Source organism: Neolamprologus multifasciatus, chromosome 1 (assembly GCF_963576455.1).
Source record: "Neolamprologus multifasciatus chromosome 1, fNeoMul1.2, whole genome shotgun sequence".
NCBI classification, from domain to species: domain Eukaryota; kingdom Metazoa; phylum Chordata; class Actinopteri; order Cichliformes; family Cichlidae; genus Neolamprologus; species Neolamprologus multifasciatus.
In genome coordinates, this window is record NC_140439.1 from 2705104 (window position 1) to 2725500 (window position 20397).

The window sequence follows — 20397 nt, forward strand, 5'->3', positions numbered from 1 at the left end:
AATTCGTGTTAACGCGTTAATTTTGACAGCGCTACTATTTACATAAAGCAGTATGAGCCTTTGACTTGGATTTATCATGTGATGATGTTGGGAAGCATTCATGTAACAAAGTGTTTCGCAGGTTGCCTCTGTGGTGGCCATCTTGTTTTTCCAGTAAAAAGGAAGCCTGCCTCAATTGCAGCTCTTTTATAGGCCAGTCTGTATTAAGAAGGCGTGGTCTTTAGAGTATTTAAAGGGAGCAGGAAATGGATTGGGAGCCATTTTGAGAAGTTGTTGTCTGCATGTGCATGATGTTGGCAAGAGACATTAAAACAATTACTTTAAATAAGATAGAGTGAAGTCTGATGTTTCCCTCACCGCCCCTCACTGCGTAACAGTTGGTGTCAGGAATGGGATTTGGTTACGCCTGTGAATGAGGGACAGAACACGCTGAATGAGGGGTGTGGGACGTGGAAGAAACCGTTGGACAAGGAAAAACCCCCTTCCTGACATGGAAGAAAGAGAAGGTGGACAAACAATTGAGCCAGGTCCACCACCTGAAGGAGCAATGGCTGATGAGGATGATTTTGAACCAGTAGTACGACCTAAGCAGACTGCAGTTGGTGTCGTGAGTAAAGAGCTTTCTGAACCGGATATCTTTGATGAAATTAGAGAATTTATGCGGCATTCCAAAAGAACAGAAGCAATACTGTTTGAACAGATAAAACAACTGAGTGACAATATACCAAGGCTGCAACATGCTGTACATTCTGAACTTCAGCCTTCTGTCCAGAGTGACATTTCTACAGCAGCTGTTTGTCCAAAGCAAGAGGCTGGGCAACTGCCTCCACTATCAGCTGTGCAGCCACCTCACGGAGCCACTGAGCACCAAGCTGAGCTGCCTCCTCCATCTCAACCACTGCATGCACAGCCTCAAATGCATGTCGTTCAACCTGCTCCAGTGCAGAGAGCAGAAATACACCGTGGGGGTGAGCCAAGAATACTTGACTTCAGGGAAGGTGAGGATCCTGAAAGTTTTTTTGTACGATTTGAACGCATAGCTAAAACGTGGGGATGGCCGCAAGTTGAATGGGCAGCTAGAGTGGTCACGTTATTGACTGGAAAAGCCCTTGAAGCTTATGCTGGCATGGATGAAGAACAGTCTGGCTCTTATGAGGCCATTAAAGCTGCAGTGTTATCCAAGTTTAATGTAACAGAGGAGACCTACAGATACCGGTTCCGGAGCACCAGTGTACCAGTGGGAGAGAGTCTGCGTGAAACCTACAATCGGATAAAGGGACTCTATAAGCGATGGATGCGTCCTGACAGTCGGAGCAAAGAAGAGATTGGCAAAACCATTGTTTTGGAACAGTTTCTTCGCGTGCTGCAGTCAGACGTCCGCACATGGGTGAAAGAGAACAACCCAAAGACAGGAGAGGAAGCTGCAGATCTGGTTGAACGTTACCTAGCTGCTCATCGTGAACCTTCTAAGTCAAAGATGACTGTGGGGAGACCAAGGTTTGGGGAGGTAAAACCTCCAGGGGTGACTAGTGTTGAAAGCTTGGACACTAGGGGTGGTAAGAAGCCTATACATTGCAGTCAAAGGTACAACCTCATTTGCTATTACTGTCAGCAGCCTGGTCATAAAGCTTCTTTATGTCCCCTAAGAAAACCAAAGTCAGTAGAGTTGTGTGTAGTTCCCTCCACAGGTTTTGAGGGGGAACTTACTGGTGATGGTTTAGTGCCACATAAACATGTGGTAGATGTTTCAATAAATGGTAGAAGTTTCAGTAAGAGCCTTTCAATAAAAGGCTCTTGCTGACACTGGTAGCTCACAAACCTTGGTTAAATCTTCTATGTTGAGCAATGTATTACCTGACTTTAACAAACCTGTAAATATTACTTGTGTTCATGGGTGTCAAAAAGATTATCCAACCGCAGATGTCACTGTTGAACTTGAGGGCCAAGCATTTATGTTAACTGTAGGAGTGTTGGATCAGTTAGCATATGATGGCATTCTGGGAGAAGACTTGCCAATCTTAGACAGTTTGGTTCATAATAACTCTGAAGCCTATTCCTGTGCTGTTGTCACTCGTTCAATGAAAAGGGGTTTAGAACCACTGCCAGATGTAGATGAAGAAGAAGAAAAGAAAATGATGTAGGGCTTAAAAGTGTAACTGGAGAACCTTTCATAATAAAGGATAAACTTCTGTATCTAGCAGACATGGAGAAACCCAGACTTGTTGTACCAAAAGAGTACCGATCAGTAATCCTGCATTTGGGCCACACTGTACCATGGTCAGGACATTTAGGACAGGCAAAGACTTATAATCGTGTTGCTCAACGTTTTTACTGGCCAGGATTGTACAAAGATGTGGTTGACTACTGCAAAACATGTCATGAATGTCAGAAAGTGGCTCCTACCAAAATTTCAGACCGAGCCCCGTTGCAAACATTACCAATAATGGATGTACCTTATGAGAGAATAGCTATGGATATCATAGGTCCTTTACCTAAGAGCAGTAGTGGTCATAAATATGCGTTAGTCATTTGTGATTATGCCACAAGATATCCGGATGTTTATCCACTGCGTTCTCTGCAGGTCAAACACATTGTTCGATGCTTAGTAGACCTTTTTTCCAGAGTTGGCATTCCAAAGGAGATTCTGACAGATCAGGGTACCAGTTTTATGTCACATTTGATAAAGTCTCTTTATGACCAACTACGTGTAAAAGGTATTCGAACTACTCCCTACCATCCAGAAACGGACGGTCTGGTGGAACGATTTAATGGTACATTAAAGCAAATGTTGAGAAAGTTTATTGATGATACTGGCAAAGGTTGGGATAAATAGTTGCCTTTTCTGTTGTTTGCATACAGAGAAGTACCACAGGCTTCAACTGGTTTCTCCCCTTTTGAGCTGCTCTATGGAAGGCAGGTTAGAGGCCCCCTGGATATGCTGAAGGAGAACTGGGTGGCTGGAGTGGCACCGGGGTCTACTGAAGTGGCTTCGACGATGAACATCATTTCCTACATATTGCAGATGAGAGACAAACTGGAAACATACAGAGAACAGGTTCGAGACCATATGCAGAAGGCGCAGCAAAAGCAAAAGGTATGGTATGACAAGCATGCCTGTGAGAGAGAACTAAAGACTGGTCAAAAAGTTTTGGTACTTTTGCCTACTGGACCAAGTAAGTTGCTGGCTAAGTGGCAAGGACCTTATACTGTGGCCAGAAAAACCGGCCCAGTGACATATGAGGTCATTTGTCCAGAGAAACACAAATCAAAGCAACTGCTACATGTAAACTTGTTAAAAGAGTATCATGAAAGAGACGCCCCAGAACCAGGTGTGAAGCAAATCCTGATGGTACAAGATGTTCAGCCTGAAGACATTTGCATTCTGGAGGTTGGAGAAGCTGAGATGAGCCCATTCAGAGGCATGCCCAAATCTGAAGACCCTCCTGAACATCTGACTGAAGATCAGTGGCAACAGTTGAATGAGGTGAGGCAATCCTTTCCATCTTTGTTCTTAGACACACCGGGGCGAACAAATGTCATAACACATAACATCATCTTGAAAGACACAAAACCTCTTCGTCTTAAGCCTTACAGGATACCAGAACGGATGGTGGAACCATTGAAGAAGGAGGTTCAGATGATGCTGGAACTGGGAGTGATTGAGCCCTCAAGGAGTGAGTGGTCAAACCCCATTGTACTTGTTCCAAAGAAAGACTCCCCTCAACTACGATTTTGTTCAGACATGAGAAAGCTAAATAGTATTTCCTGTTTTGATTGTTATCCAATACCACGGATTGATGAGCTACTGGAAAGACTAGGAAAGGCTAGATACATTACAACCTTAGATTTGTGTAAGGGTTACTGGCAAGTGCCCTTAGAGCCATCCTGCAAAGAATACACAGCCTTTCAAATTCCAGGAATGGGCTTATTTCAGTACACCGTGTTGCCCTTTGGTCTCCATGGGGCACCTGCAACTTTTCAAAGGTTGATGGACATTATCCTTAATGGTTGTTCAAAGTTTGCAGGTGCCTACCTGGATGATGTGGTGATTTACAGTGAGTCTTGGGAGGAACACCTGCAGCATCTAAAAGTTGTGATGGCAAAGATCCAGAAGGCTGGTTTGACTCTGAATGTGAGCAAGTGTGCCTGGGCACAAGAAGAGGTGAAATATCTAGGATACATTGTTGGCCATGGACAAATAAAGCCACAAGTTGAAAAGGTAAAGGCTATACAAACAATTCCCAGACCTAAAACCAAGAAGCAAGTGAGGTCCTTTCTGGGCTTGGTTGGCTGGTATCGGAGGTTTATTCCCCATTTCTCAACCTTGGCAGCCCCTCTTACAGATCTCACAAGAAAACACACTTCTAAAGTGATGTGGAATGACGACTGTGAACATGCCTTCCAATCTTTAAAGAGACAGATTTCTGAAGCCCCTGTTTTGCAAAGCCCGGATTTTTCCAAACCATTTGTTGTACAGGTAGATGCCTCTAATGTTGGACTTGGAGCAGTGCTGGCTCAGGGAGAAGCTGGTGAAGAAAAACCTGTGCTTTTCTTAAGTAAGAAGCTGTTTGACAGGGAAAAAAACTATTCTACTGTAGAAGAAGAAGGACTGGCAATTAAGTGGGCAATTGATTCGTTGAAATATTATCTCCTTGGAAGAGAATTTATTCTTCAGACAGATCACCGATCCCTGGAGTGGATGCACTCCAAGCAACATCAAAATGCGAGGATACTGCGCTGGTGCCTAGCCCTCCAGCCATACCAGTTTACCATCCAGCATTGTCCGGGTAAGAACAATCTTATTGCTGACTATCTTTCCCGTTTGCCGGAGATGTGTCGACCAGAGGGGGGGGGGGGGGGGGGGGGGGGTAGTGAGTAATGTTGGGAAGCATTCGTGTAACAAAGTGTTTTGCAGGTTGCCTCTGTGGTGGCCATCCTTTTTTTCCAGTAAAAAGGAAGCCTGCCTCAATTGCAGCTCTTTTATAGGCCAGTCTGTATTAGGAAGGCGTGTCTTTAGAGTATTTAAAGGGAGCAGGAAATGGATTGGGAGCCATTTTGAGAAGTTGTTGTCTGCATGTGCATGATGTTGGCAAGAGACATTAAAACAATTACTTTAAATAAGATAGAGTGAAGTCTGATGTTTCCCTCACTGCCCCTCACTGCGTAAAAGATGAGTAATACTGATGGGACGCAGCTATCATATGATGCATCATACAAACTTTCTTTTATAGCTGACATCAGGTTGGGCATGATGGTAAATGTATAAGTGATGATGTCTGTGGAGCAGCTGAATTCTTTTGGTTATAATTAGAAATCTGGATTAAATATATTGTAGTTTAGAGGAGGGAGTTTGAACCTCACTCAGCCCTTTTAACCATATCATGAGACTATGATATAAATCATACATTCATTAGTGGATTAATTGTACCTGCCTGAGCCATATTTTCATATTCATTTCTGTCACAGGTACTACTTCTGTCATGTTCCAGCTGAATAAATATCTGATGTAATGTACCACACGGTTCTGGTTTTATCACTTCATTCCATTAAGGAAAATTCAAGTGTAAATTATAATGTGGCCTGTGGTGACTGAAATGGAAGAGTAGCTGAATGTCATGGTCTAAATTGACACATGTATCCATTTTCTGGATGAAGCCCTGCATCGTCTCTGAGCATGTCAGTGTTTGTTTTCCAGCTGGATGCAAGAAAAACTGCATTTGAGAATCACCTATTTTTTAAATCAACTTATTTGTTGTTGTATAAAACAACAGTTTTGCTACAAGCTAACAGCTAACATGTTTTGTTGCTGATTTTCCTCAGGCTGTTAGCTAGGTTCATCTCTCGAAACAACATGTCGGAAGAGGGAACTTTAATAGTTCCCAAGACGAGATAAAGCTGTGTTTGTTGCGTGATTTAGGCAAGGTCGAAGTGTGTGTGTGTGTGTGCGCGCGCGCAAACTGCTCATTAGCTGACGGTAACTACACCTGCAGTCAAATGTCTTTTATCTTTGCTGACTGCTTTTGCTTTGATGATTATAAAAGGATTCAGTTATCGTTTCAGAAGACCCCTATGAAAAAAACACCGAGGGAACAGTTTACCCTGCCCGGGATAGGGTTACCGGGGCCCCGCCCTGGAGCCAGGCCCGGGGAGGGTGCCCGAGGGCGAGCGTCTGGTGGCCAGGCCTTAGTCCATGGGGCCCGGCCGGGCACAGCCCGAAGAGGAGACATGGGCCCATCCTCCCGCAGGCCCACCACCCGCAGAAGGCGCCATAGGGGTCGGGTGCATTGTGTGCCGGGTGGCAGCCAGGAGCGGAGGCCCTGGCGGACTGACCCCCGGCTGCCAAGACTGGCAATAGGGACATGGAATGTCACCTCTCTGGTGGGGAAGGAGCCTGAGTTAGTGCGTGAGGTTGAGAGGTACCGGCTAGATATAGTCGGGCTCACCTCTACGCACGGCTTGGGCTCTGGAACCAGTCTCCTGGAGAGGGGCTGGACTCTGTCTCAGTCTGGAGTTGCCCCTGGTGAGAGGCGGCGGGCTGGGGTGGGTATTCTAATATCCCCTCGGCTAGCTGCCGGTACGTTGGGGTTTTTCCCGGTGGACGAGAGGGTTTGTTCCCTGCGCCTTAGGGTCGGGGAACGGGTCCTGACTGTCATCTGCGCTTATGCGCCGAGTGGCAGTTCGGAGTACCCAGCCTTCTTAGAGTCCCTGGGGGGGGTGCTGGAAGGTACTCCGCCTGGAGACTCTGTTGTCCTGCTGGGAGACTTCAACGCTCACGTGGGTAACGACAGCGAGACCTGGAGGGGCGTGATTGGGAGGAACGGCCTCCCTGATCTGAACCCGAGCGGTGCTTTGTTATTGGACTTCTGTGCTAATCACAGTTTGGCCATAACGAACACCTTGTTCGAACATAAGAGTGTCCATAAGTGCACGTGGCACCAGGACGCTCTAGGCCGTAGGTCGATGATCGATTTTGTAATCGTATCACCAGACCTGCGACCATATGTTCTGGACACTCGGGTAAAGAGAGGGGCTGAGCTGTCAACTGATCACCACCTGGTGGTGAGTTGGATCAGGTGGCGGGGGAGGACGCTGGACAGACCTGGTGCACCTAAACGCGTAGTGAGGGTGTGCTGGGAACGACTAGCAGAGGCCCCAGTCCGCGAGATCTTCAACGCACACCTCCGGCAGAGCTTCAACAGCATTCCGAGGGAGGCGGGGGACATCGAGTCCGAATGGACCATGTTCAGCGCCTCCATTGCCGAAGCTGCTGCATTGAGCTGCGGCCGCAAGGTGGTTGGTGCCTGTCGTGGTGGTAATCCCCGAACCAAATGGTGGACACCAGAGGTGAAGGGAGCCACCAGGCTGAAGAAGGAGTCCTATCGGGCTTGGTTAGCCTGTGGGACTCCGGAGGCAGCTGACAGGTATCGACAGGCCAAGCGGAATGCGGCTCGGGCAGTGGCTGAAGCAAAAACTCGGGTGTGGGAGGAGTTCGGAGAGGCCATGGAAAAAGACTTTCGGACTGCCTCGAAGAGGTTCTGGCAAACCGTAAGGCGTCTCAGGAGGGGAAAGCGGTGCTCTACCTGCACTGTGTATAGTGCTGGCGGAGCGCTGCTGACGTCGACTGAGAAAATCGTCAGGCGGTGGAAGGAATACTTCGAGGACCTCCTTAATCCCACTGACGCGTCTTCCAAGGAGGAAGCAGAGTCTGGGGATGAGGGGAATGACCCGCCAATTTCTGGGGGCGAGGTCACTGAGGCAGTTAAACAACTCCTTGGTGGCAGAGCCCCTGGTGTTGATGAGGTCCGCCCCGAGTTCCTGAAGGCTCTGGACGTTGTAGGGCTGTCCTGGCTGACACGCCTCTGCAATGTTGCGTGGAGATCAGGGGCAGTACCCGTGGATTGGCAGACCGGGGTGGTGGTCCCCATCTTTAAGAAGGGGGACCGGAGGGTGTGTTCCAACTACAGGGGGATCACACTTCTCAGCCTCCCCGGGAAAGTCTATGCCAGGGTGCTGGAAAGGAGAGTTCGTCCGCTAGTCGAACCTCTGATGCAGGAGGAACAATGCGGTTTTCGTCCTGGTCGCGGAACACTGGACCAGCTCTTTATCCTCTCGAGGATACTTGAGGGTGCATGGGAGTTTGCCCAACCAGTCTACATGTGTTTTGTGGACTTGGAGAAGGCATTCGACCGTGTCCCTCGGGGTGTCCTGTGGGAGGTGCTGCGGGAGTATGGGGTGTCTGGCCCATTGCTACGGGCCATTCGATCCCTATACAACCGTTGCAAGAGCTTGGTTCGCATTGCCGGCAATAAGTCGGACTTGTTCCCGGTGGGTGATGGGCTCCGCCAGGGCTGCCCTTTGTCACCGGTTCTCTTCATAATTTTTATGGACAGGATTTCTAGGCGCAGCCAAGTGGCGGAGGGCTTTCGCTTTGGTGGCCTCAGGATCTCATCTCTGATCTTTGCGGATGATGTGGTTCTGTTGGCTTCATCGGGTGAGGGCCTCCAGCTCGCACTGGAGCGGTTCGCAGCCGAGTGTGAAGCAGCGGGAATGAGGATCAGCACCTCCAAATCTGAGACCATGGTTCTCAGCCGGAAAAGGGTGGAGTGCCCACTTCGGGTCGGGGATGAGGTCCTGCCCCAAGTGGAGGAGTTCAAGTATCTCGGGGTCTTGTTCGCGAGTGATGGGAGAAGGGAGCCGGAGATCGACAGACGGATTGGGGCTGCAGCTGCAGTAATGCGGACGCTGCACCGGTCCGTCGTGGTGAAGAGGGAGCTGAGTGTAAAAGCGAGGCTCTCAATTTACCGGTCGATCTACGTCCCTACCCTCACCTATGGCCACGAGCTGTGGGTAGTGACCGAAAGGACGAGATCGCGGATACAAGCGGCGGAAATGAGCTTCCTCCGAAGGGTGGCTGGCATCTCCCTTAGAGATAGGGTGAGAAGTTCGGCCATCCGGGAGGGGCTCAGAGTAGAGCCGCTGCTGCTCCACATCGAAAGGAGCCAGCTGGGGTGGTTTGGGCATCTGGTAAGGATGCCCCCTGGGCGCCTCCTGGGTGAGGTGTTCCAGGCATGTCCCACCGGGAGGAGGCCCCGGGGCAGACCCAGGACACGCTGGAGAGATTATATCTCTCGGCTGGCCTGGGAACGCCTTGGTGTTCCCCCGGATGAGCTGGAGGAGGTGGCTGGGGAGAGGGAGGTCTGGGCCTCTTTGCTTAGGCTGCTGCCCCCGCGACCCGGCCCCGGATAAAGCGGTTGAAGATGGATGGATGGATGGATGTTTAAGGAAGGAGCCTAGCTTGTGGTCTGAAGCCTGTAACATTGTATCTGAAGTAGTTTCATCATTGTAGAGATATTGTTTGCAGTCTATTTTTAAAAAGCCTCTGGAGGCACACCTAAACTAGAATTTGTTCTTTGTTGGAATTCTAAAAGATCCAATCTGTTCAGTCTCACTACCACAAGATTTACCTGTAGATTTACCTGTAGATTCTGAAATTTTGCAGTTCTGTTTCATCCTGAATTATTCTGCTTTTACGCATCGGATACAATTCCTCCATCATAATGAAGCCATGTAAAATAAAGCCCTGCGTGCACGTGCACATTCACACACATGCACACTAAGAGTTCCTCGAGTGAGCTCAGCAGATGTTGTGAGCAGGTGTTTTGGCCTCTGCTCCAGATCAGAAGTTTGGTCTGTAATTGGAGACCTGGGGCCACGTTGGACACACAGATTTCGCAGAGCATCAATGCTGCACCATTTGGGCGTCATTTACCAAATGTTGCAATATGTCTCTCTAATGAATCCGTTGTGTAAATGCGTGTTCACCCCTTCGCCCTCATTAAATTCTGCTGCTTCTGTGGCCTCCTCACTGAGCCGTGTGATGTCAAATGTGAGAGGAAGGATCTCTGATCCACTTTTCCTAACAGTTGGCTGCTGAGAGGCACCTGAGCCAACAGCCTCATCAGGCGCCCCGTCAGGTGGAAGTTTTAAAAAAAAAAGTTTACTTAATTGTAAAAAAAAATAGAAATTAAATGTGTAAATAAAAATAAATACATTTAAACAGTGTGTGTGTGTGTGTGTGTGTGTGTGTGTGTGCACAAGCGTGGAGTAAAAGTAACTTTGTTGTTAGTTGCTGTGAAATCAATACACAGCTACAAGAAAATGGTCAGAAGAGATCATTTGTAAGTTATTACTATGTGGGTGTTGTGGTATTATGTGCTGCAAGTTCAACTCTGTAAAGCTAAGTTGCCCTTAGAGAGGCAGACTGAGATCATGAACATTTTGTTAGTGGAGAAGCACAAAGTGAGATGAAATGTGTGAAATGTAATCAAGCAAGTGATATTCCTGCTTTCTTGCCTCATAACAAACCATTACAATTATTACACATAAAAGGCTTATTGTCGTCTCAGAGCAGAAAGAGCCCACAGATACTGTTCAACAAGAACCACAAAGAAATGTAATTGTTTCAGTGTTCCATCATCTCAGTCTTAAACAGTGAACAACAATGATGATGTGTATTTCACACTGTAATTTTCCAGACAGAATTATCAATTGCTGTGAATGATTGAACCAGAATGAAAACATTTTAAAACATCAGTGAAGTAAAATTACTTTGCTCTAAACGTGTATCCAACAGCAACCTTCTGTCTGCTACAGAAAGGAGTCACGAGCAAAGCGGAAGGTAAGACAGACGACTGCCTTGCTAACTGCAGGGCTCTATAGCACTTTGGCGCAGAAACGTAATGGTAATTAAATATATGACTAAACTGACATATAACCACTCGACTGAAAAATTATGCACAGGAGGGTGGACGCTAGCCTGGCTGCTACTGTTATCCACACTCAGCAAATTAACATTGTGTGTTTGCAGTGCTATGCACTGTTCAAGGTCCCACACAACTCATGCTAGTGTTCCTGAAACCCCCCCAGAAAAGTTTCCACCAAGGACAAAAGGCATCCACCTATGGAGGCAGAAGGAGGAGAACACTGACTGCAGACTGCAGGACAGTACTTCTGTGGGTTCACTGGACTAAGGCACTCAAACTACTCTGTCAGCGTTGCACACAAAACATTACTCAATAATGGTTAGGAAAGAGTTACAAATAGCTCATTTAAACAATAAAATCATCTTAGAACACACTTTTTTCCACTACTTTGCAGAAATGACCTAATTACTTGTGTTTACAGTAGGTCGTTCTCATCTGGGCTTATATTTCCGCACAACTTGTACAATATTGTGTCAATGAATTTGTCACCGATGCAATGGTACTTTTGTGATTGGATTGGTTTGTCGGTTTACCCATTAGCAGGATATTCATAATGGTACGGCTAGAGTTACATGAAGAAGAATGCATTCAACATATTTAAACTGTAATGTAAATAAGTTATCATTAAATATAAAGAAAACAAAATTGATTATTTTTGGCACTAGACAAATGAAAAATGTATCTAAAATCAGGGTTAATGGAATTGAAATTGAAAGAGTGTACGAAAATAAATTTCTTGGAGTGATAATTGATGATAAGCTGAGTTGGAAGTCTCATATAAACCATGTGAAAACAAAAATGTCAAAAACCATTGCTATTCTCTATAAAACAAAGCATGTCCTGAACAAAAAATCATTATACACACTCTATTGTACTCTGTTGCTTCCATATATGACTTATTGTCTGGAGATATGGGGTAATGCATATAAAACGAACACTCTTCCTATTTTCAAGTTGCAAAAAAGAGCTATAAGAATTATAAACCAATCAAACTATATAGAACCAACTAACATTTTGTTTATTAATCTGAATACCCTGAAATTTTATGATTTAGTTGAATATAAAATGGCACAGATAATGTATAAAGCACAAAATAACTTGCTTTGCCCCAGTACTCAGAAGCTGTTCAAAGTCAGAGAGAGTCAATATGACTTAAGGGGAACAGATTTCTTTAAAAAAAACAAGATAAGGACAAATATAAAGCAGAGATGTGTTTCTGTTAGAGGAGTTAACCTGTGGAATAGTTATGACAGTGATTTAAAAAGGTGTAGTTCATTTTCCTTGTTTAAAAATATGTTTAAAAATAGAGTATTAGAAAAATATATATATCAAGAATGAAAAGAGCAAAAAAAACAACAAAAAAAAAAAACAGAAAACCTCTTGATTCTTTTGCTTTGATGTAGTTACTTACTAAGGTGGTTGTGTTTTTTCTTGTTTGTTTGTTTGTTTGTTTTGTTTTTGCTTTGTTTGCCTTCTCTCACCCCAACCGGTCGCAGCAGATGGCCGCCCCTCCCTGAGCCGGGTTCTGCCGGAGGTTTCTTCCTGTTAAAAGGGAGTTTTTCCTTCCCACTGTCGCCAAAGTGCTTGCTCATAGGGGTCATATGATTGTTGGGCTTTTCTCTCTGTATCTATGAAGCGCCTTGAGGCGACATTTGTTGTGATTTGGCGCTATATAAATGAAATTGAATTGAATTGAATTTTATTATTTGCTTCGAGCCCTGTGTACAGGAGCTGCATGCTAAAAGATCTTTTGTTAAAAGGGTTGGCGTAATAAGCAAATGCTTCAGCCAATACCTTTTGATTAGCCTTGTCTCATGCTTTCTTGCTTTGTGGTAAATCTTTGTTCTGTCTTCACTGAGATATTTGAATGCTAATCAATAAACATATCAATCAATCAAAAAAACTGGGGTGGATAGGATCATATCTGTGCTTTATTGACTGCTAAGGTTCAAGTTGGAAGTCATGACATTACTTCAGCTCTCACTCCAACAGTTTTTGGAACTACGCTTTACGACTGCTAAAGGCAAATCATTTTTCCGAGGACACATATTCACAACTGAAAACTGATCAAATTTGAAAAGAAAAATTGAGAAACATGAATTTCTCTAGAAAATACAACAAATCCAGATTCAGATCCTGTCTTCCTTCTCTCACCCCAACCGGTCGCAGCAGATGGCCCCGCCCCTCCCTGAGCCTGGTTCTGCTGGAGGTTTCTTCCTGTTAAAAGGGAGTTTTTCCTTCCCACTGTCGCCAAAGTGCTTGCTCATAGGGAGTCATATGATTGTTGGGTTTTTCTCTGTATTTATGAAGCGCCTTGAGGCGACTTTTGTTGTGATTTGGCGCTGTATATGTGGTAGCACGAGGTGAGAATAAAGTAAATACTCTCCACAGTTTTAAAAGACAACGCCACTCTGGGAATTTCATCTCTGGGAATCTGTTTACCACCAAGTAGGGTAATGTACACACTACAATGAGTAAACACCTACCAGCCGCGATGGAGGCTTCAGAATGATCTCTGCAACACCAAGGGGAAGTCAGGTGACCAAAAAGGAGATCACAGGTAAGCGATCCAGGAATGCTCAAATGGCCACTATTTATACTAGCGCCCCCTAATGCGCCAGGCTGAAAGTGGGTTGAACCAAGGAATAACATTCCTCCGGCCACATATAAATAAAACTGGATTGAATTGAATAGATGTCCAACTGGACGGTGGTACACAGTTCATGTTTAGTGTGGATTGAATTTTTTGCCAGGTCAGAGACATAATATGCAAAACACATCATGGATGGCTAGAGAATGAAATCTGCTACACTTGCTATAACATTTATGATGTTTGGGTTTTTCAGTCTACGAGTAATATGGAGGCATTTTGACCTTTTTAATTGCAAGGAAATACTTTTCATCTTTAGTTCAACAGACTTTAACAGATATAGATGTGCATCCAAATTACTGTCCAACTTTTTTTTAGTCACAATGGAATGGCTGTCTTTACTATATAATATTACAATAAATATAATAGAGCAAATGCGTACAAGAAAAAAAACCTCTCACCAACCATTTGCTTGAAAGTGAGCCAGCTTTGGTTACTGGTTGGGCTGGAATTTGGGTTTGGGTAATGTCCATCTATTTTTATACCTCAGTGTGAAATGCAGAGGTGCTCAACCTACTTGGTTAGCGTGGGATGCCTTCCATGTAACAAATCTCAGTTACCTATGGCACCCTGGCTGGAGCAAACCAGCAGTCAATAAAGCCCAGATATGTGTATAAATATGTTGGATGCATTCTTCATTGTAGTCAGGGAGAAAGTGTCATCCTCCCCTTTATAGTGCTCATAGAGACCAGGCAGAAAGAGAGGGGAGAGGTATTGCCATTGATCTGAGGCGGGTGACGACTCTTCTGGGCCAGTGATGCGAATAGTTTTCTGCTGGATCCACATTTATACTGTGTAGACTGTAAGAGTAAAAACTGGCCTGTACCCACCTCCATCCTCTGATGGCTTCATCATCTCCTTCCTGCTAAATACTGAGCACAAACCAAAGCTTCTGTTGACACAATCTGGAGTTGATCTGGGAAATGTAAGCTTGAGGATTCTCTAGGAAAGGATGTTTTCTTGGTTCCATTTGATTACACTCTACATTTAAGATTGTGGTACCCTTGTTGGTAACGGCTCTAAAAGGGTTAATCGATTAATCAAAGCTCAATTCAGTGTTGGGTTTTTCTTGTAAGTTAAACACCAGCCCAGCAACAATACATTAATGTCATTATTAAAACATGGAAAATAAATGATAATTTAGTGTAATATAAATATATAAAAAAGGGTTAGGGGGTTAGGGTTAGCCTACACTTGGCCAGCTCCTAAACAACAAGAATACTGTCTACACACGGAGCTTCACATGTACATTCCTGGCAGTGGAAATCAAACATACCTTTCCTGTCTGTATGCAGCTGCTAACCATCTGTGTGTCTGCGGATATGCCCGTAGGTTCTTTATTAAATATAAATCTCTCCTGGGTCTGCTTCTCTTTTATCTTTGCACATACAGTACATGTAAAATTAAAATCCTGGCTGTCTTTGCGCTCACAATAGTTTCCAAATATCTGTCCACAGAGTCAGAATTAGAGAGAAAATGTGCCATTTTTTCTGGAATAATCTCTGCAGGGACATGAAGCTGTCAGAGCTGGTTACTCTTAAGTCAGTTTACAAATATTCAGAAAATGTTACTTTTTTCTCAAAGTCTCAGCTTTGAAAATTGAGCTAAAACTGTTTGAAACTGTGTCACTTTATTTGATTACATATGAATTTGATGTTATTTTTGTGTATTGTAGACGGTGACAGTTGTATATGTTTGTAATTGGTACAACTTCTGCTGCTACAAGGAGATCAGGTTTGGTGGACCCCAACCGGTTGCAGCAGATGGCCCCGCCCCTCCCTGAGCCTGGTTCTCCCAGAGGTTTCTTCCTGTTAAAAGGGAGTTTTTCCTTCCCACTGTCGCCAAAGTGCTGCTCATAGGGGGTCATATGATTGTTGGGTTTTTCTCTGTATGTATTATTGTAGGGTCTACCTTACAATATAAAGCGGCTTGAGGCGACTGATGTTGTGATTTGGCGCTGTATAAATAAAATTGAATTTAATAAAATTGAAAAGTTTAAAAAACACTGGACGTTAACTGGAGAGCAGCTAAGAGGAGTTGCTGGGAGGATGAAGCCGGTGAGTGTCGGGAGTGTGGTTCATTCTGACATACCTGACGTTAGTTAAACACATGTAGTGTTTGTATAGGTAAAACAACAAGGCTGGGGTGCGTAGACAGTTTTAGAAAAACTTTCGATCATTCACCTTTGGTTTTAGGTGAAGGGAAGGACTAATAGATGGGATGATAACCTCAGATACCCGGAGGCAGACTATGATCTATATACCATTATAGAACTATATATCATAGAGCACAGACCCGACATTATTCAAGCCAATATTATAATGTACTATCCATAAAACAACTGGGAAGGAACAACAGAAGAAAGAAATAAAGATGTTATTCAACGTGGAGCGTGTTGTGTGTCTTTATGACACGAGTTTTATGACAGAAGAAAAGAAACAGCTGCTTTTATGAGCAGGGGGTTGTTTATTCCACCACTGGAGACGTGGGTTGAGGTCCGGGTGGAGCAATGTGCAATGTGGAGGTAAATCTTTTTTCACACCTGTCATTCGCCTCTGTCAGTGCGCCCCAGGGTGGCTGTGGCTACAATGTAGCTGCCATCACCAGTGTGTGAATGTGTGTGTGAATGGGTGGATGACTGGATGTGTAAAGCGCTTTCGGGTCCTTAGGGACTAGTAAGGCCATTCACCATTTACCATTCGTTTCCCTTCACCTGCACTTTTCAGTGGATCTGTTGTAAGTAAGGAATAACAACTTAGCAAATTAAGGAATTTTAATGAGAGTACTTGGGATATAAAAATATTTACAAAGAATATTAAAATAGTTTAAAAAATTAACATGTACATTTTTATGATCTGAGTTAGGTCTTTAACAGTGATAACTATAAGCAACATATTAAAAAATGCGATGATAATAATGATGGTCATAATGATAATGTTTTATGATGTGAATAAACAGCTCACAGTTCAATATGCAAGGCTTTGATATGAGATATTCAAGTAAATCATATGTGAACAAATTCAATCAAAATATCAGTTATGAGCAAATAAATCAATTATGTTGAAGGTCCAAAGGTATTAATAACCATAGTGGCAAACAGTATGAAAAGTCTGAGATAAATAAAGGTGGTCGTCTGGTTTTATATAACTTTGTGTTGACGGGTTAAAAATCCCATCTTTTGCCAACCTTAACCTAATGGCCAGTGTTTGGGGTCAGAGTATTGCGTTTGATACTCCCCTCCATCCACCCCAAGCAACTCCTGCTGACTGCTGTTCATAAATGTGGCTCTTTGTCCAGGAAACTGCAGTCAGTCCTTTCTACATTTGCTTCTGTATCATCACTTGGAATCTAATTTACAAGGCAAAATACAAACTTTTCAACAATCGTGTTTGATACTTAAAAGAGCGTTTGATGAATTCATTCATTTGCATATTGTACTTGTGCTGCAGGGCAATCCCTGAGATTAACTGGGGATTTTTGTTGAGCATGTATGTTCAATAGAAGGAGAAGAAACTGTACTTTTCATTAATTAAGTGCATACAAAACAAGAACACAGAAAAAAAGGGAAAAACCTGCCAGAGAGCCATGGGTCAGTGCTGCCAGTATTTGTTTCTAAACAGCCGTTTGAAAGCAGCGTAACGGTTCTTTCCTACCTTTGCTGTTTTTTTCATGACAGCAGTACATCAGCTGCTTTCTGCTTTGGTGAGCATTGCTTTGGAAGTGGGAGGCGTTTGTCTTGAAAGAGATTATTATCGCAGTACTTCAATTGTTTCTGCAGATATAGGAAATAAGGAAATGCTTGACTTCAGTTCTTTTCCTTCTCTTTTTTTAGTGAAAGAAAAGTGGTGAGGGAGCCTATTATTCAAGCAACACATCTGCAAAGGACAATTCAATTTCCAGGCTTTTGCAATAAATGTCAGAGCAGGAAAACACTCACAGATATTGTTTAATGTGGTTTTGTACTGAAGAGAAGGTGTAGGCGTGTAGCTGTATTATTCATGCTATGGGACCCAGCTCCCACTTAGAGACAGAAGGTCAGAAGCTTAGTCCTAAAATTTTTATTGATAAAATTCTCCAACCTTCTCTCTGAAGGAAGAAAAAGAGATACGCCTAAACTGCATTTCCCATTAATATGTAAAGGAAAATGTATTTCTTCTCATATGAAACATAACCTGACTGCATAACCAACAAAAATAATCCACGGTCCACATCAGGTAGTGAATAAGGTTTGACTGCAAGACTAAAAATGCTACTCCATGTAACTTGATGTTTTTCTGGGCGATTGTGGCTCAAGAGTTGGGAGTTCGCCTTGTAATCGGAAGGTTGCCAGTTCGAGCCCCGGCTTGGACAGTCTCGGTCGTTGTGTCCTTGGGCAAGACACTTCACCTGCCGCCTACTGGTGTTGGCCAGAAGGGCCGATGGCGCGATATGGCAGCCTCGCCTCTGTCAGTCTGCCCCAGGGCAGCTGTGGCTACAACTGTAGCTGCCTCCACCAGTGTGTGAATGGGAGAGTGAATGGGTGGATGACTGGGTGTGTAAAGTGCTTTGGGGTCCCTAGGGGGGACTAGTAAAAGCACTATACAAATACACTTTACACTATACAAATACATTTACCATTTATTTACCATTTACTTAGTTTGATTGAAGTTCTTTCACTCAAGTTCACAGTTTAGGCCAATCTATGGATCTTATGAATAAAAATAGCAGAGCTTTTACACAGGGAATTCACGTAGCAAAAAGTGGAAAAAATGATGTGCGATGGAGAACGAAGATGTCATAAACAAACAAATAAACAAACATACATGTCATAAAAACCTAAAAACAAAAATAGCATCCTGCCCGTGTCATTCGTCCTCTGACATGTTTGTTTCAGGCTTGGAAATTGTAGCTCTTTAATTGAACAGTGCTTAGTGGTGTTTGGAGATCAACTCTCTTCAGCTGTGATTTATTACATGAAATTGATTTCATGCTAAAACAGAAGTTGATGTTTGTGAAAAGGATCGTGGTGAAATCGCAGTACACGGGGTATGTAGTCAGAATGAAACTATGAAGAGTGATGTTGGAGTCAAATTGTTAAATGTTGTCATTGTGTTGCTTAAATTTGTAAGTCTTAGTTCAAACAGCATCATCAAAGACATTTCTTTGTTTCTATTACCCTCCCCAGCCTGTTGGTGGGGGAGGCTGTAGTGTTTTATAGGGACACATCCTATGTGAGGGTTCTGTTTTCTTGTTTAGTAAATTTCCTGCCTTTATGACCAATGTTCCCTCTAACCTGCGCGCGTGCGCAATTGCGCACTGCTGGCACGGTCTCTGCGCACAGAAAATCTGCATTGCGCACAAAAAAGAAAACTAACCTGAATTGAAATTAAAATTAAAACTTTAACAATTCTGTTTTGCAGTGTTAGTCAGTAAGTGACTGGCTGCTCCCGTATAAGATTACAACAATGCCGCCTTATCCCATAGTCCAGCCAATAATGCGATTCACATTCGTATATACGCAGCTAATGAACGTGGTTGACAGGTTATGACAGCGTCTTTATGTGCCGACACCGGTGTTTAGCTAGCAAAGCGGCTGATGTGGAGTGAAGCCAGGTTAATGACAACGTGTACAACCATTGGAGATAGTGATGGGATTTCCGGCTCTTTTTAGAGATCCGGCTCTTTCGGCTCGGCTCACTAAAAAGAGCTGGCTCTTTCGGCTCCGAACCGGCTCTTCAGGTTGTTTTGTTGCTTTAATTATTCAATCATTAACAATAATATAAAATTATGCAGAAAAGGAATTACTAATGTAAAAAAAGTGGTTTTATTTATATATGTTTATAAATGGCCCCTAGAGACAAAGCACGTACAAACTCTAAAGCATATACAAACTCCAAAAAGCACGTACAAACTCCAAAACACATTTCTAGCGTTAACTGAACTTCCAAAACAGAGCTACCCAGATCACTTAAATTACACAATTGAAAACATGTGTGTATTGTTTGTGTATTTATAGACAAGCACTCATATTTATTCAAATAATTAAAAAAAAAAGTTCATTTACCTGTTACTACCACACACCAAATCCAGTTGTTGATACTTCCTGGCTTGTGTAGCCACTAGGTAACAAAAGCTCAACACTGCGCCCTAGCATCCTGGAGCACTTCTGTTGTCTTTTGTACGTGATTCTTAGTTTTTACGTGTTTTGGAGTTTTTACGTGCTTTATCTCTAAGGGCCACCATAAATATACTTTATTTATTCACTCCACATAAAATGTAATAAATAAATCATATAATACAAAAAACAACTATTTACATTTTAAACTTTTAACTATTTAAATTTTCAGCTTTTTCCTTTTAAACAAATTTAACGTGAAACAACACAAAACACTGCAAACCACAACACAATTAAATATAAATTAAAATATTAAAACAAAAAGAAGATGCACATTCTCTGTCATATGTGCCTGCATGATTTCTGAATCCTTTATCATCTGCAACTGAAAATAGTGGATGATTACTATACCTTTCTAATGTGACGTTGTTGCCCCTCGCTCTCTTTCTCTCTGGCTCTGTTCCTGTGCTACTGAGAGTGTAACTAACGCCCCTCCCCCCTCTGCCCAGCGCAAAGTACAGGCCGTGCATGCGGAGTTTAGCAGAAAAAAGGGCGAGAGAGAGGGTGAGAGAAAGAAAAAAAAAACCTCACGGCTCCCAATAAGGAGCCGGCTCGCGTCGCTCACTTCAAAGAGTCGGCTCTAAGAGCCATTTCGTTCGCGAACGACCCATCACTAATTGGAGATGTGAGCAGGACAGACGGAACAACTGACGGGAAAAGTGTGGACTTTATAGCAGTTTTTAAATTGTGTTGATAGGCTACGTAAAACCAGAGTTATGATAAAAATATCTGCAATGTTTGGTTTTCTTCCTGAATACTATCGTTGTTTATATTTACTGTGGGAAGAAACCTTAAAAACTGCGTTTTATAAGAAAAAAGGCTCGAAAGCC